We start from the raw sequence: 18,753 nt of genomic DNA on the forward strand, positions 1-18,753 counted from the left end.
CCAACAAACTCCAAGAGATGGAAGAGAGAATCTCAGGAGCTGAAGACAACATGGAAAACGTAGACAAAACAGTCAGAGAAGATACAAAAGTCAAAAAGCTCCTAATACAAAGTATCCAGAGGATCCAGGACACAATGAGAAGATCAAATTAAGGATAATAGGAATAGAATTGGGCAAAGAATATCAATGAAGAGGCTCAATAAAAGTGGGAGACCTCAACACCCCACTCTCATCAATGGACAGATCATGGAAACAGAAACTGAACAAGGACAAAGTAAAACTAGCAGAGGTAATGAATCAATTGGACTTAATAAACATCTACAGAACGTATCATCCTAAAAGAAAAGAATACAACTTCCCAACACCTTACATCCAATCAGATCAACATGGTCTAAGGTTGGTCTTTGATAACAACAAAAACAACAAAAAGCCCATATATACATAGAAACTAAAGAATACTCTATGAAAATATAGCATGGTCAAAGAAGAAATAAAAAAAAAAACAAATTAAGGATTTTCTAGAATTTAATGGAAACCAAAACATAACATACCTGACTATGGGAGGCAATGAAAGCAGTGCTGAGAGAGAAACTCATACCTCTGACTGCTTCTAAAAAGAAATTGGAGACAGCATACACAAGCAACCTGACAGGACAGTTGAAAGCTCTAGAACAAAAGGAAGTAGATACACCCAAGATGAGTAGAAGGCAAGAAGTAATTAAACTCAGAGCAGAAATTGACAAAATAGAAACAAAAAGAACCATTCAAAGAATCAACAAAACCAAGAGCTGGTTCTTTGAGAAAATTAACAAGACTGATAAACCCTTAGTCAGACTAACTAGAGGGCAAAGAGAGAGTATCCAAATTAACAAAATCAGAAAGGAAAATGTAGATTAAAAACTGAAAATGAGAAAATTCAAGAAATCATCAAATCCTACGAGAAAAGCCTGTACTCAACAAAGCTGGGAAATCTGGAAGAAATGGATGAATTCCTAGACAGATATCAGATACTAAAGTTAAACCAGGACCAAGTAAACCATATAAATAATCCCATAACACCTAAAGAAATAGAAGCAGTCATCAAAAGCCTCTCAACCAATAAAGCCCAGGTTCAGATGGATTCAGTGCAGAATTCTATCAGACATTTAGTGACAATGTAATACCAATACTCTCCAAACTATTCCACAAAATAGAATCTGATGGAAGACTACCTACTTAATTTTTTCTGAGGCCACAATAATCCTAGTTCCTAAACCATATAAACACCCTGTAAGAAAAGAGAAATTTAGATCAATCTCTCTTATGAACATTAACACAAAAACACTCAACAAAATCCTCACAAAGTGAATCCAAGAACAAATCAAAACCATTATTAACCATGATCAAGTAGGCTTCATCCCTGGGATGGAGGAATGATATAATATACAGAAATCTATCAACGTAATCCACCATATAAACAAACTCAAAGAACAAATCCACATGGTCATCTCACTAGGTTCTGAGAAAGCATTTGACAAAATTCAACACCCCTTCATGTTAAAAGTCATGGAAAGAATAGGCCAAGGCCCATATCTAAGCATAATAAAAGCAATACACAGCAAACCAATAACCAACATCAAAATTAACAGTGAGAAACTTGAAGCAATCCCACTAAAATGAGCAACAAGACAAGGATGCCCAATCTTCCCCTACATATTCAACATAGTACTGGAAGTCCTGGCCAGAGCAATTAGACAGTAAAAGGAATTCAAAAAGATACAAATTGGAAATAAATAAGTAAAAACATCACTGTTTGCAGATGCCATGATAGTGTACTTAAGTGACTCCACAAATTCCACCAGAGAACTCCTACAGCTGATAAACAAGTTCAGGGAAGTGGCTGGATATAAAATTAACTCAAACAAATCAGTAGCCTTCCTCTACTCAAAAGACAAACATGCTGAGAAATAAATTAGGGAAAGGATTCCCTTCACAATAGGCTCAAACAATATGACATACCTTGGTTTAACTCTAATTAATTAACCAAATGAACGACCTGTATGACAAGAACTTCAAATCTCTAAAAAAGGAAATTGAGGAAGATCTCAGAAAATTGAAAGATCTCCCATTCCCATGGATTGGAAGGAGCAACATTCTAAAAATAGCCATTTTACTAAAAGCAATCTACAGATTAAATGCAATCCCCATCGAAATTACAACCCAATTCTTCATAGAGTTGGAAAGAGCAGTGTGCAATTTCATCTGGAATAACAAAAGACCCAGAATAGCAAAATCCAGTCTCAACAACAATAAAACCACTGTGGGAATCACCATCCCTGCCCTTAAGCTATATTAAGAGGCAATTGTGCTAAAAACTGCATGGTACTGGTACAGAGATAGGCCCATGACTCAATGGAATAGAATAGAACATCCAGACATGAGCCCTCACATATATGGCCACCTGATTTTTGATAAAGGTGCTGTAAACATTCAATGGAAAAAGGACAGCCTCTTTAACAAATGGTGTTGGTCAAACTGGCAGAGAGTTTGCAAAAGAATGAAAGTAGCCCCTTTCTTATCTCCTTGTACACAGCTCAAGTGCAAGTGGATCAAAGATCTCCACTTTAAACCAGGCACACTGAAAATATTAGAACAGAAAGTAGGGAAAAACTTAGAACACTTAGGCATAGGAGAAAACTTCCTGAACAGAACACCAGTGGCTCATGCTCTAAAGACAAATACTGACAAATGAGACTTAATGAGATTGCAAAGTTTCTGTAAGGCTAAAAACACTGTCACGAAAACAAAATGGCAGCCAACAGATTGGGAAAAGATCTTTACCAACCCCACATCTGATAGAGGCCTAAGAACCAAGGTATACAAAGAACTCAAAAAGCTAGACACCAGAGAATCAAACAACCCTATTAAAAAATGGGGTACAGAGCTAAACAAAAAGTTCTCAATTGAGAAATATCGAATGGCTGAGAAGCATCTAAGGAAGTGCTCCACATCCTTAGCCATCATGGAAATGCAAATCAAAACGACCCTGAGATTCCACCTCACACCAACCAGAATGGCTAAGTTCAAAAATTCACATGACAGGAGATACTGGTGAGGATGCGGAGAAAGAGGAACACTTTTCCACTGTTGGTGGGGTTGTAAACTGGTACAACCACTCTGGAAATCATTCTGGTGATTCCTCAGTAAATTGGACACAGTACTACCTGAAGACCCAGTTACTACATTCTGGGCATATAACCCAGAGAAGCTCCAACATTCAACAAAGACACATGCACCACAATGTTCATAGCAGCCCTATTTATAATAGCCAGAACCTGGAAAGAACCCAGATGTCCTTCAGTAGATGAATGGATATAAAAATTGTGATATATTTATTTACACAATGGAGTACTACTCAGATATCAGAAACAATGACTTAATGAAAATTTTTTAAAAAATGGATGCATCTAGAGAATATCATCCTGAGTGAGATAACCCAGTCACTAAAGAACCAACATAATATGCAGTCACTGATAATTGGATACTAACCCCAGAAAGCTCTGACCACCAGAAACACCTCACAGACTATATGAAGTTCAAGAAAAACAAAGGCCAAAAAAAAAAAAGAGAAAAAGAAAATGAAAAACAATTATGCTTAATCTTTACACACTTTGACTATTTCCAGGTTACACCTTGTTTTACATGTACTTTATTCTCATTGTAACTAGTAATATTTTAAGGCACACTATCAAACCTTTAAAAAAAATCAAGTACTGACAAAAAAAATGTATTCATATATTTTTGCAAAAAATGCTTAAAATCTGTACATTTTCTTCGTTTTTTAAAATAAAGTTGTTCAATTAATAAATATAGTAACACTCTTGCTGAAAGGTTGTGGAACTTTAAAAAAATATAATCTAGACTGGGAAAGTGAATTTTTAGGGGAATTGTTCAAGAAATATAGCTCAGACCTAGTTCTTCTTCTGCTCTATATTCTATTATGCAGAGTTATGAGGAGGTGATAAGTCCCAGACACATGCTTGAGTCACAATGGTACCACCTACCACTGTGCCTTTTCCACTAAGATTGACTGCATCCACTAAAGCCACAAACCAAATTATCTTCTCTATAAACTTGATTTTTATTTAATATTTTGTTACTGATATGAGAAAGTAATTAATATAAAAATATGATACCCAGTGTAGGGAGTTTGCTCAATTCTGGCCTCTGGAATTAATTTCTAGGAAGAATGTGGAAGAGTTTAAAACTGAACTAAAGAAACACAATGTTGCCATAAGAAGAGGTTAATTGTATTCTAAAATGACTTTTAAAGACCAAGAAACTAGGAATGTAGGCAGTAAATACCAAACTCATTAGTTTAAGAGCAGAATGAGGAATGTAAGGTAATGTACTAATATTGGTAGAGAAAATTTTAAGAGAACATTAAATTCAGGATGGGTCATGATTACTAATCATTTTTTAATCTGATCTGTAGTGTAAAATGTTAAACATTGAGCAGAAAAAATTAAATATTATGAAGTTTGGTGAAGAATGGTATGTGAACTTGCTCAAAGTTATAGACAAGGTAGATAAGGATGATGCTCATAAAACTCTGGTAATTGATTTTAGTTTGTAGTTACAAGGCAAAGTCACACTCTCTATTGAGACAACAGCAACAATTTTACTCATTAAATCCCTAGGATGTAAAAATATAAACTCATATTAAAAACTTACACTTGAAAAGATAACAAAAAATCTTGAAGACATATTGCTTTATCAGGGCCACTTAGCAAAATGTTCTACCATCAGCCTCAAAATCCCCTGAAATGTATAACTGCTATGCTCCAAGGGGGTCAAATGTATCTTACAATGACTGACCTTGGCATTGTGCAGATGATGCTGGTTTCTCAAGTATGGAGAATGACAGATTATGGAAGCTTCCACCAAAGGTCCAGAAAAGCACTAGAAGACAAAGATAGTGTACAAAATGACATTACCTTCATAAATTTCCTGAGAGGGTCGTGTAAATGTAAAGGACTCTGTAAAACCCAAGGTACAATGGAAACCCCAGAATATTAGTGATATTTGTGTAAACTTATTTTTTACTTATTCACTTTATGTGCTGCTCACTGATGCCCCTACAAGTCATCCCCTCCCACAATTCCTTTTCCATTTCCCCTCCCCTTCTTTTCTGAGCAGGTGGGGCCTGCCTGGGTAACTCCTCACCCTGTCACTTTTAAGTATCTACAAGGCTAGGTGCTTCCTATCCCATTTAGGCCAGAGAAGGCAGCCATCTAGAACATATCCCACATACAGGCAACTGCTTTTCTGATCATCCCCAATCCCGTTGTTCAGAGACCACATGAAGACCAAGCTGCACATCTGTTACGTATGTGTGGGGAGGCCTAGGTCCAACCTGCATATGTTCTTTGGTTGCTCGTTCTGTCTCTCAAAGACTCAAGGATCCAGGTTAGTTGACTGTTGGTCTTCCTGTGGAGTTCCTATTCCCTTAGGAGATGCAATTCTTTCTCCTATTCTTCCATAAGAATCCCTAAGCTTTGTTTTGGTGTGAGTGTCTGCATCTCTCTGAGTCAGCTAATGGGTAGAGCCTCTCAGAGGACAGCCATACTAGACTGTCTGCAAGCATAATAGAGTATCATTGATAGTTTCAGGGATTGGTGATTGGTGTTTGCCCTTGGGATGGGTCTCAAGTTGAGCTGGTGATTGCTTGGCCAATCCCTTGGTCTCTGTTCTATTCCCAATCCATGCATTTTTTGTAAATGAATAAGTTTTGGCTCATAAGTTTTTGTAGGTGTATTGATGTCCTTATCACTCCATTAAGCTTTCTGCTTATTCATAAGAGGCAGCCTCCCAAGACTCCATATCCTCAATGCCTTGAGTAACAGCTAAGGATATCCCCCATTGATTGAGTACCTTCTTTATTCCAGGTCATCCTGAAATTGATCCCTAACCCTCACCAGTCATTTGCGGGTTTCCATTCATTCTCATGGCCATCTGGCCATGGCCCCTGCCCCTCCGCATACACAACCTCAAGCATCACCCTACTGCCCTCATGATTTTCTCTACCACCAAGTTCTCTCTCTCCGTCTGTTTCCATGACTGTTCCATTCCCCATCTCAAGGTGAGACTCAAACATTCTTGCTTGTACCCTCCTTCCTGTCCAGTCTCCCTGCGGCAAATATCACTTTTAAGTTAATACATAGAATGCATGTTCTTTTGGGACTAGGTCACCTCATTCAGATTGATATTCTCAAAATTCACCCATTTGCCTACAAAATTTCTGATTTATTTGTTTTTCATAGCTCAATAATATTTAACTGAGGAGACGTACCAAACTTTCCTTATCAATCTTTATGTTGAGGGACATCAGGGTTATTTTCATTTCTGGCTATTACAAATAAAGTTGCTATGAGCATTGAGCAAGTGTCTTTGTGGAATGATGAAACATCTTTTTGAAATATGTCCAGGAGTATTATAACTTGGTCTTAAGGTACACTATTCCCAGTTTTCTGAAAAACTTCCAAACTGATTTCATATGTGATTGTACAAGTTTGTATTCCCACCAGCATCTGAAGTGTGTTCCCCTTGCTCTATCTACATCCACACAAACATGAAACTAGGCTCATATTTATCACTCTTCATAATACTTGATTCCAAGAGAGGCCTCAAAATAAAGATGAACACATAAAATCTCACAGAAGAGAAAGAAAGAAATACTCTTGAGTGCATTTTAATACAGGAGACAATTTCCTGAACAGACTACTAGTAGTTCAGGCTCTAAAATCAACAACTGCTAAATGGGGTCTCATGAAACAACAAAGCTTCTGTAAGGCAAATGATATTGCTAATACGACAAATTGGCAGACTCCAGATTGGTAAAGGATTTTCATCAACTCTATATCTGACAGAGGGCTATTATCTCAAATTTATATAGAACTCAAGAGGTTGTGTATAACTGTATAGAACTTTGCATGTAACTATACAACCAACAATCTAAATAACCCCAATTTAATGGGGACACAGTGCTAAACTGAGAATTCTAAACAGAGAAATCTCTAATGGTTGAGAAACACTTAAACAATGTTAAAAGTCCTTAGTTATCAGGGAAATGCAAATCAAAACAACTCTGAGATTCCATCTCACACCAATCAGAATAGCTAAGATCGAGTATTCAAGTGATAACACACTTTACTTACTCTTTATTTGCCTCACATCAGGCATTTGGATAAAGAAATGAAAGAAACAATAATAATCTTTTATGACTTCTCTATGTAACTAGGTGGAAAATAAAGTCTCAAAAGTATACCATGATATTCTCATTATAAGAAGTTGCAAAGGAGACTGCCTGCTGGAATGTATTGTTACACAGTAGGCAATTCACTCAAGTTTGATTTGGAAGGCAGAGACCAAATTCTAGCTCCTTTACTTGCTATGTATGGTTTAAGAATGCTGGTTGATAAGAAAGTTTCACCTGGTTATAGAAGCAAAAAAATGCCAGCCCACAAATATGCACTAGGATTCTACAATGTTCACAATGATTTTAGTTTCTCAATTCTGAGAGCAAATCAAAAATGAGCAAATGGCTCTGGGAAAATTGGGAACAGACAATGAGGAAAATAACAAGTAATCCTTTGGAAATCTTCACCCCAATGCTCAGATGCACTTGAGAATCTCCAAAATTTCCAGAATGTAGATAAAGCTTAATGTGATTCAAGTGTAGGGGGTCAATCATATTTGAGCCTGGATCTGTCAACTTGGAACCCCCAATCCACCTGTTACTTTATTATTTTTAGAAGCAATTTTATCATCACCATTCAGTCAAAATACTCATTGGTATGTAATAGGGTAGACTGTGGAAACATCCATTGATATCATTGAGATGCATTCACCTTTGACCCTTGACGTGCCATAGCCAGATAAGGATTTACACCAGAAGGCTCCTCGCACAGCTTGGTTCTGGAAATTGAAAACTTATTTGGCTTTTTTGTCATTTGGAAAAGCTGTAGGACATATTCAGAAAGTAGAACCATTTTCTGATGATTGTTTGAATTTTTTCCTAATATGTTTGTTGAGAACACAGTATAAAATGACAGATGAAATTAATGTTTCCTGCCAAGGTGCTGAGGTGGAGGAGGGTGGTTGGGAGAGGAAACACCTTCATGGAGGCAATGGGAGGGGGAGTGGAGATGGTAGTATGGGAAAGAGATAACTTCCGAAATGTAAATTCAGAGAATTTCGGAAAAAAAGAATTTCAGGGAAAAAAAAAGAATAAAATGTTCCCATAATATAGACTCTTCCCTATTTTGACCATGTCACTCATGATGGTTCAAAAGAAAATAATGCACACAGAATCATGAGGAGTGGCACTGTTAGGGGTGTTGCCTTCTTGGAACAGTTGTGGCTTTGTTGAAAAAAGTGTGTCACTGGGAGCAGGACTGAAAGTCTCAGATGCTCAAGCAAGACCTAGGGTCATTTTTCTCTTCCCACTGCTTACTGATATGGATGTAGAGCTCACATCTTCTTTTCACAATGTCTGTCTGCAGAAGTTCATGCTTCTCATGATGACAATATTGAACTAAACCTCTGAAACTGTAAGTCAGCCACAAAGTAATGTCTTCCTTTACAAGAGTTTCTGTGGTCACAGTGTCTCTTCACCTGTAACTAAGACAACTTTCCAAAGGACATCACCACAAGACATATCTAGCTTATCTCCTCAGCCCATACCTCATCAAACTAGTGAAAACACAGTTCTCTTCTTCTGTTTTTTGTCTTAGAGAACAGAAAATGGAAATATTTGCTAAAGAGATATTGCTAGGCTGGTTCAAATGAAGAAAACCTTCATTTTCTTGCAAATATCCACTGACTTCCTTTGAAAACATACCCCATTACTTATTAAAGAAGTGTCACAGTTAATCTCAGTTGTCAACTCTAATGACCTGAGAAGTCCAAAATCAGCAGCACATAGCTCTAGGTGTGCATAATAATATTTCCAGATTTCATTATATCACAAGGGCTGTGACATAATGAATGAAAAATTCCCTTGGTGGATTTGAACAGTGATGACTTATTGGGGGAGAGTAAAAAGTAGATGTTGGTGCTTAGTTGGCAGAAGTAGGTCATTTAAGGTAGATCTTCTAGGGTATGCTATCACTAGCTCCTTTATGTCACATTACCTGCTTCCTGTTAGTCAGGATGTTTTGATTGTCTTCCTAGTGATCACAAATCAAAAAGTTTTTCTCTAACATTCCCTCCATGGGATAATAAAGTGAAATCTCTGAGATCATTATGCCAAATAAACAGTTTCTCAATTTGATCTTTCAAGTATCTTTGTCACAGTTATCAAACTAACTGATAAGGGGAGGTTCCTTGCTTGGTAAATAATTTTTAATCCCACCTTGTCATGTTGATAAATTTTCTATATTACATAGATGAGTTGAATCTCAATAAAACAATGGCTCTGATATGATAAGCAAGATTTGTTAATTTTTATTGTGTAATTAATTCTACTATTATTGATTTTCAGCCACCAATGGTTTAACAAGTTTTTAAAATTCCTTACAACACTAACAATCAACTCATGCAAACTTGAGAAGCCAAGTTCAGCAGGACATTGGTTCTAGCTACTGCTATCATTTCCAGAAATTGGAATTCCTTAGATTTTCATTTTTTTTACTTTGTTTTTAGCTGGGGGGGGGGTGTGCAATGTGCTTAAGTTCTTTGATTTTCCCATTTTGTATTTTTCATGAAGTTACAGCAGTTTTCTACTTTCGTTTATGCTGTGAAAAATACTCAGTCCAAAATAAACATAGTAAATGGACTATTTGGCTTATATTTTTAGGTTACAGTTCAACACTGAGTGAAGCCAAAGCAGAAATTTAAGCAAGAACTTGAAACAGAAGCAAAAGAAATGATGCTGTTTGCTCACTCACTCACAGGTTTGTGCTTAGCTAGCTTTCATATACAGTCTAGGACCCTCTGCCTTGGAATGGTGTCTCCCAGAGTAGGCTCCGCCTTCTTCCATCAATTAATAGTAAAGGCAATGCATCCCAAAACATGCTCACAGCCAGTCTGATCTAGGCAATTCATCAAAGAAGGCTTTCTTCTCAGATGACTCTAGGCTGTGTCAAGTTTACAATTACAGGCAACTAGGGCAAGCTAATCTTTCCTTCTATAAGACAACAAAACAAATGACTATTTTGGTCAGATAGGAAGACAGGGATTTGGATTTTCATTGTTATTGAACTATTATTTGAACAACCATCATTTTGTTGTAAGAGTAATAAAATCAAACCATAGTTTGATTAGTTACAGGTAGGAGTATCCTATGTATGAAGAGGGGTTTTAAACTAAAGGTAGGAACTAGGAGGAAAAAGAGAGGTATGAGTAGACGGAAGCTGTACATCATGTCGGGCAGCTGGAAAACTCAGATTATAGATGTGGTTAAAGCATGTTTCCTCCATCAAACTATTCTTTATGTTTGGAGATATATTTTATTATTTAAGAATTACCATTTCAATTTAAGCTTTATATTATCATGAATTCCTATATTTTGATGTGTTTCTGTATTTACTATGAGTGTAAATTGTACTTTCTTATGCCAGAGGAAGAGCTCTATTACATTTTTTTTTTTTTTGCACAATTTACCAACATATAACATCCCTCAGGGCCTCCATGAGGACAGTGCACACAACTGCTTTCTATAGCTGATCACAGTCTCCTTGAGACGCCTGCTGATTTTTAGATCCTGTGTGGACTGTACAACTGCCTGCTAGTGACCTCTTGAAACTCATGTCTGTTTGCTTTCAATCTACCAAGTAAAACTCTATGTCAGAAGCCTTGAGGGATAACATTCTGGGCTCAATCAAGGTGCTGGTTCTTGAGTTTTTTTCTCTTCCTCCCCATACTCACTAATAATCATGTCTGTGACTTTCACATGTACTCTGTATGCTCAGTGAACATAATGTGTTATTTCTACCTTGTGCCTCTACTATTGATAAGACCAGCACTATCTATCTTGAAGTTACTAAACCAAGAGCCATACTTAGTATTCTAAGTTAACGTTGTTATACTCCTGAAAGTGAGAAGAATTTAGAATGGCTAAGTCTGACTACTTATTTTTTTCTCTTTCTATTATCACCATAAATATACAAAATTTATATGTATTAATATATCTCTTTTCCTCTGTTTCTTCACAATCCCTCTGTGATTTTATTCATTTATTTATTTGTGGATAAATTATATTAAATGTGAGATACATCTTATAATTTAAATGCTTCTACTTTATTTTAACTGTTTATATATACATTCTGGTTAAAGTTATACATCCTTTGAGTTCATTCAGATCTTGGCTATCTTAAGAACACACTTAGATCATCTGTGTATTTCTATGTGTCTTAATTTCTAGTCATTCTTATTTCCTTAATCTTACTAAATGAATACTATTTTACAGACAATTCAATATGTAGGATGATGGGCTAGATAATCTTTCAGACCAGGCAGGGGAGCATCTTTCCCTTGAATAAGATATTGGCCATTCTCAGAATTATAAAAACAATATTAAAATGTAGTTCTAAATGTGTAAAAGTTACATTTTTTAAGATTGGTGAGAAGTCCAAGACCTCCTTAATAGTGCCAGTCCCTGAGCCAAGCTTATACAAGCAATCATATTCCAATCCCTGGCCCCCATAAGCTTGTTCAAACACATGAGTCTGTGGGGCCATACCTAAACATAGCATAATGCAAAATACATTCAGTCTAACTTACAAAGTTCTCACAGTTTATAGAAGTCTCAATAATGTTAAAAGTCCAAGTTTAAAGCCTCTGCTAAGATTTATCAAATCACTTAACTATAATCTCCAAAATAAGACAGGAAACCAGCTGAGGAAACTCCAATCTCTGCATCAAAATGTGTGATGTCAAAGCAGTCTTCAGATCTCCAACTTCTTTTTTATTTTTGTGAAGTGCAACAAAGTTCTTTCTCTTGAGCTGGCTCTACTCCATTAGCAGCATACTTCAGCAGGTATTCCATAGTCCTGGTATCTTTAATATCTTAGGTCTCCAACTCAACTTCAACTTCATAGCTCCTTGTTCCAATGTCTGGGATCCATACATCATCTTCTGGGCACCTTCAAAGAAAGGACTTGCATCAGTTCTTCAGCTCTTCCCTCTGTAGAATTCTAGGCTCTGGATGACTCCACTCTACTGATGCTGCTTTTTTCGGTGGCTATACCATGGTACTGACACCTACAAAGTGCTGGGATTTCTGCTGCAACTAGGCTTCACCAGCAGCCTCTCATAGACTTGCTTCATGGGGCCAAACCTCAGCTTCTTTAATCCTGGGCTATCAATTGTAACTTGGGCTGCACCTTCACCAATAGCCTTCCATGGCCTCTCACAGTACTTTGTCTCAGCTGTTCTTTATGATCCTGTCATGCTTCTAAAACCAGTACCACCTGTATGACTCTTATACATTACCAAGTATAACTGCAGAATGAGGTACACCCTTGGCTATCTCTGAAACACAACATCTTTATGACTTCAGAACATACTTCCCAGCATATTTTACTTCAGTGAGGCTGGTCTTTTCTTAATCACTTCTAATGCCATAGAGCCAGAGAACCAGCATCAGTTATTCAAGTAGTCTCCTCCTCTTGACGATAAGGTCAGGGCAAAACGATCAAAGCTGCTGAGTGCTGCTCCTTGCTTTGTTTAGAACATGCCCCCCTTATTCTATTACATTGTCACCAGGTTTCTGTTTTCAATGAATTCATTCTCTGCCTAACATTTGTTGTCCTAGAATTTGCTCTGTGGATTGACCTTGAACTCAGAAATCTGCTGCCTGGGCTTAAGCCTTTCATGGCCAGTAAATCTCAAGAACTAGATCAAAACCACATGCCCTCCAATTCTAGATTATAGTTCATATCAGATTAAAATTTCAAATAAAAACAATAACCAAGTAATAACAATGCCTAGATATGACTATCACTTGTTCAACTTCAAAAGCACAGACATTAAGCTTAGCTGGGTGGAATCTTTCTCTGAGGTTGCCATTGACTTAGTCTGTTATCTCCTTGAACATAGGATTCATCTCCATTTCATTTCCTGGTGCCCCTTGATATATTTCAGAAAGAAATATATTTCATGATGAAATCCTTTTGTTTTATCTTTATTTCCTTTAAAATTAAATTCAAAGCAATATTTAGGTATGACCTGCATGCCCCTACCTTCTACCTGCAGGTATTTTACATTTCTTTTAAAGCTATACATGTATAATGGGTGGGAATTATGCACACAAATATTAAATAAACTTAATAGACTTTATTTATGTATTCATATATATGCACACCAATAACCATATTAATTAAAGGAGAAATGGTTATCAGCTTGATGTCCGTGCACAATAACTGCTGGAAGAAGGGTATCTAGAAGGGCTTGGAAGAGGAAAATGACATAATTCTATTTCAATTAAAAAGATATTTTGTAAACATTTTTAAAGACAATAAAAACTCAGTTTGTCGAGTTTTGGGGACACATCAAAGCAGTCTCAGAATGAAGAACATTGATACTTTTTTTTCAGAGAAAACTATAACAAACTCTTTAAATCTTCATTTCATTAAATTTGGTTCTTATCTTCATTGTTTACTGTTAGGTAATGATGTGGTGTATGACTTGCTTGTTTGTTCCAGGGAAATGCATTCCATGATTTTTGAATTGCTTGTTGTTTTGTTAACTTTTGTCTTATTGGGTTTTGTTTTAGTTTGTTTCCTTCTTTCTTTTACTTTTTACTTTTGTTTTCAGTGAGAAAAGTTTGAAAGAGGGGAAAAAAGCATAAAGTTGGTTGGGTAGGGAGGTGAGAGGATTTAGGAAGAATTGAGGAAAGAGAAAACATGATCAAAATATATTGCATGAAAATTTTAAAATTATTAAAAATTGCTAGTGTGTAGGAAAGAGGTAGAGATTACTGATCATGGATCCAATTGTCTTCCATTTAAGAATGCAAGGATGGTCCAACACATGACAGTCAATAAATGTAATAAAGCACATGACTAGTTCCAGGACAGAAATTTAACAAACCTAACAAATCTCTTCATGTAAAAACTCTGAGATAATTGGGAACATGTCCTAATGCAATAAAACTTATATACGACAAAACTATAGCAAACATTTTAATAAAGAAAAAAAACTGAAAGCATTTCCTCTTCAGGCAGGGATGAAACAAAGATGTCTACTATCTTTACTTTCATTCAATATAGAGTTTGAATTCTTAGAGCAATAAAGTAATACAAAGGAAGGATAGAAGAAGTCAAATTTTCCATATGCTAACATTTAAGAATCTTATGGATTGCAACAGAAGGTTTTTAGACATTTTCAGTGAAGAAGCAGAATAGAAAACTGATACACACAAATCAGTAGCATGCAGAGTCCACAGCTGTGTAAGATTATCAATGATGTTTCTGCCCAAGCAGCTTACACAGTCAATGGTGAGAAAGCTTAATAGGAGATGAATATAGTCATAATGTATAGCATATACATAAGAAATTGCCAAAATAAAAGATAAATTTAAACTATTACATAATTAGTCATTATTCTATAATAAACAAACAAAAAAGTAATCAGAAATAAAGGTCTATTGAATAAATAACCTTAAAACAATCTAGGAAAAACATTAATTAATAAAGCAAAAGACATCTACAATAGAAAGATAAAAGGCTGAAGAAAAATTAATGAAGCCTTCCAGTCCACACATATACTTGCAGCAGGCCAGATCAGCACCCCACCCCACTCCACTATCTCCCAGGTAGCCTGCTCAAACCCAAAACACACAGCTCAACCTGTCTCCCGAGAGACCTGGTCCAACCTGAAACACCCATGCCAGCCAACATTAGAGACAACCAGACGGTGAAAGTCAAGCATAAGAACATAATGAACAAAAACCAGCTTTCCTACCAGCAAGCCCTAGACATCATAACAATGTGAAGAGCAAGACTGTGGCCTTAAATCCCATCTCATGATAATGACAGAGACCTTTAAACAGGACATAAACAAATCCCTTGAAGAAAAACAGGAAAACACAGTCAAATAGACAAAATCCCTAAAAGAGGAAACAAATAAGTCCTTAAGGAAATACAGAAAAATACAATCAACAGGTGAAGAAAAGTAACAATATGGTCCAAGAACTAAAAATAAAAAAAGAAACAATAAAGAAATCACAAACAAGGAAAAACCTGGAGATGGAAAACCTAGGAAAGAGAACAGGGACTACACACTCAAGCATTAACAACAGAATAAAAGAGATTGAAGATAAAATCTCAAACACAGAAGATAACTTAGAAGAAATGGATATATCAACCAAAGAAAAGACCAAATGTAAAAGCTCCAAACTGATAATATCCAGGAAATTTGGGGCACTATGAAAAGATCAAACTTAATAATAATAGAAGAGGGTGAATCTTCCCAATTCAATGGGTCAGAAAATACCTTCAACAAAATAATAGAAAACAACTTCACTAACTAAAAAAACAGATAGCTATAAATGTACAAGAAGTTTACAGAACACCAAATATATTGGATCAGAAAAGAAAATCCTCTCACCACAGAATAAGCGAAACAATAAATATACAAACCAAAGAAAGAATATTAATCTGTAAAGGGAAAAGGCCAAGTAACATATAAAGGCAGACCTATCAGAATTATATAACTTCTCAACAGAAATTCTCAAAACCAGAAGATCCTGTACAGATATCTTATAGACCCTAAGAGACCAGAAATGCCAAAGCACCCTATTAAATCCAGCAAAACTATTCATTCAGTATAGATGGAGAAACCAAGATACTCCATGACAATCTTTTTACTAATCATAACGGGGAGGAGGCATCTTCTCAGAAGAGAAGGGGAAGGTATGGAGAAGGTACCCTGTGAGGCAAGGACTAAGAAGGGGGAGCTTTTTGTAAACAAATAAATAAATAAGTATATAAATAAATAAATAAATAAATGGGCTTGCCTGACACCAGGCTCACTCCATGATCTTGACCATGATATTTGTGCCTCTCTACAGTCACAAAACAAATTTCAGAATGTCCAACATATCAAGTTGCTCCAACAGCAGAAATTTCACAAAAGAACAAAGGCACCTCTCAAAATATGAAGACATAAAAGAGCAATACCAAGGGCTGGCTCGCATCCATTTATTGCAATGGATGAAGGGGAGGCAGCTCTGGCAAAATCTTGCTCCCACGTATTAAAAAATGTAACAATTTAAAGAAATAGTATGAATCAGAAAAATCTTCCACAATTCTACCTCAGGAGAATTATTTTTTCAGAAAACATCTGTAATTCCCAAAGTAAAACACAAGTTCAGTGAAATTCCCATGAGAACACCAAAGACACTCTTTAAATATATAGACAAATATAATCATTGCATATCACAAAAGACACTGAATACCCAAATCAGTCCTAAACAGAAATAGCAATGCTGGAGGCATCACAACAGCTGACATCAAATTATACTGCAGAGCTATAGTAACATAATTGATAATAAAATGGCACCAAATTAAAAACACTTACTGGTGGACTAGAAACGGGAGCAGAGAAACAATTACACTTAGCTACATCCACTGGATGAAATAAACACTGCAATTAAAGACATCCTCTTCAACAAATGGTACTAGGAAAACCAAATATCCACATGTAGAAGACTTAAACTTTTCATACACAAAGAATCACTTCAAAATAGATCAAACAATTCACTTAAGACTTAAAAGTTCTAGAGAAAAACATAGGAGGGACAATTCAAGATGTAAACAAATAGGGGGAAACTTACAGAAAAGATCTCAAATGGCTCAGGAAATTAATTCAATAATTAGCAAGCTGACTGTCTCTAAGTAAAATGTCTTACAGTGTAAAGGGACCAGTAAACAAAGCATAGCAACACACTACAGAATAGAGAAAGAATTTACCAATTATTCATCTCACAAGGAATTAATATCTAGAAATTGTAAATGCTCTATTAACTAAAGAGAACCCCAAATTACTAAATCAATAAATGTACAGACAAATTGAACATTTCTTTAAATAAGAAGTACAAATATACAATAATTATAACAGGCTTTGCCAGAGTCATACAGATACAGATGAGGATGCTTACAGGCAACCATCAGACTGAACACAGGGACCGTAATGAAGGTGCTAAAGTAAGAACTGAAGGAGCTGAAAGGGTTTGCACACTCGTGGGAAGATAACATTATCAACCAATCAAAGCCTCCACAACTCCTATGAACTAAAACACCAATCATTGAGAGCACATGGAGAGACCCATGGGTCCAGCTGCATATGTAGCAGAGAAGAGCATTGTCTGGCATCAATGGGAGGAAAAGCCTTTGGTCCAGGGAAGGCATTTTTTCCCAGTGTAGGGGATGCCAAGGCACTGAGGTAAAGACAGTGACTGGGAGGGGTGCACCTTCATAAAAAACAACTCGGGGGGGGGGGAATAGGAGGGGTAGGGGATAATATTTGAAATGTAAATACAGAGAACATTCAATAAAACAATTTTAAAAAAGAATAAAATATTCAAAACCTATAGTTTTCAACTTAAAAATATGTTTAATTCTGTGTCATTCCAGTCAAAATATGTAGGATCAAGAGAACATTAACAAATGGGCCCATTTATGTTAATAGATATCAAGGAATAGTTGTTTCTGTTTCCTGCCATTATTGCTTTTGTGGGTTGAGTTGTGTCTGTGTCTTTCTCTTCTTTTAGTTTTCTTGTTTAGGAGTTTTCTTGTTTTTACTAGGCTGTATTTTCCCTCATTGTATTGGGTTTTCCACCTATAATTCGTTGTAGTGCGGGGTTTGTGGTCAGATACTGTGTAAATTTTGATTTGTCTTGAAATATCTTCATCTCTCCATCTATGATGATTGATAGTTTTGCTGGTTATAGCAGCTTGGGCTGGCACTTGTGCTCTCTTAAGGTCTGCATGATGTCTGTCCAGGCTCTACTAGCTTTCATATTCTCTGTTGAGAAATCGGGTGTGATTCTGATTGGCCTGTCTTTATATGTTACCTGACCTTTTTCCCTTACTGCTTTTAGTATTCTTTCTTTCCTTTGGGCACTTGATGTTTTGACTATTATGTGTAAGGAGGTATTTCTTTTCTGGTCCAACCTATTTGGAGTTCTGAAGGCTTCTTTTATGCTCGTGGTCATCTCATTTTTGAGGGTAGGGAAGTTTTCTTCTACGATTTTGTTGAAGATATTTACTGTGCCTCTTAGTTGATATTCTCCTCCCTCTTCTATTCTTATTATCCTTAGGTTTGGTCTTCTCATTGTGTCCTGGATTTCCTGGACATTTTGGGTTAGGAGCTTTTGGTTTTTTGCATCTTCTCTGGCTGTTTTGTCTATGTTTACAATGTTGTCTTCGGTTCCTGAGATTCTCTCTTCCATCTCTTGTAATCTATTGGAAATGCTTGCTTCTGTGACTCCTGATTTCTTTTTTAGGTGTTCTACCTCTAGGGTTATCTCTTTTAGTGATTTCTTTATTGTGTCAATTTCCGTTTTAAATTCCCTCTTCCATTCCTTCATCTCTTTGGTTGTGTTTTCCACTAGTTCTTTGAGTTTTTTGAGTGTTTTTCTTGCTTCCTTTTTAAAAGCTTCTGAATCTTTTTGCTTTTCCTCCCATTCTTGTTTAAGTATCTCTATCAGCATCTTGATGTATGATTTCAGGTCTGCATCTTCTTTTTCTGGAATGTTTGGCATTCCTA

The sequence above is a fragment of the Micromys minutus genome (genome assembly GCF_963924665.1).
Source record: "Micromys minutus genome assembly, chromosome: 24".
Classification (NCBI taxonomy): domain Eukaryota; kingdom Metazoa; phylum Chordata; class Mammalia; order Rodentia; family Muridae; genus Micromys; species Micromys minutus.